Source organism: Cariama cristata, unplaced genomic scaffold (assembly GCF_000690535.1).
Source record: "Cariama cristata isolate BGI_N322 unplaced genomic scaffold, ASM69053v1 scaffold34404, whole genome shotgun sequence".
Taxonomy (NCBI): domain Eukaryota; kingdom Metazoa; phylum Chordata; class Aves; order Cariamiformes; family Cariamidae; genus Cariama; species Cariama cristata.
Window position 1 is genome coordinate 6,930 of NW_009611830.1, and position 316 is coordinate 7,245.

The following is a 316-nucleotide window of genomic DNA, read 5'->3' on the forward strand; positions in this document are numbered from 1 at the left end:
CGATTGGGGCTACCGTCAGCCGCCGGGTGTTTTGGGTAGCTTCCGTTCGTTAAACGCTCGCAAAAATCTCTAATTTCCCCTGGCGAGGTGCAGAGCTGTAAAACGTAATGATTTCAGGGTGGGTTTTAGTGGAAGACTGGAAAATACGGAGCGTTAATTGAGTACTGGAAATGAGGGGAGGCGGAGAACTCTCCCGTCGCTGAGATACCTGGGCGTCGGCGGGAGAAGCTCTTTGCTAGCGTGGGTCTCAGGCGGTGAAGCTGCTGTCGGTGCCGTCGTTCATGGCGCTGGAGGAGTTTGAAGCGGCTCCCGTCGA

At 55.7% G+C, this 316-nt stretch overlaps 1 protein-coding gene across 1 annotated transcript in view; it reads left to right on the forward strand.

Moving 5' to 3' along the window:
* Positions 1-316, forward strand: part of LOC104160300 (transcription activator BRG1) — a gene marked incomplete at both ends in the record, with an annotated part of 9,741 nt that overhangs the window by 6,925 nt on the left and 2,500 nt on the right. The window lies entirely within an intron of this gene.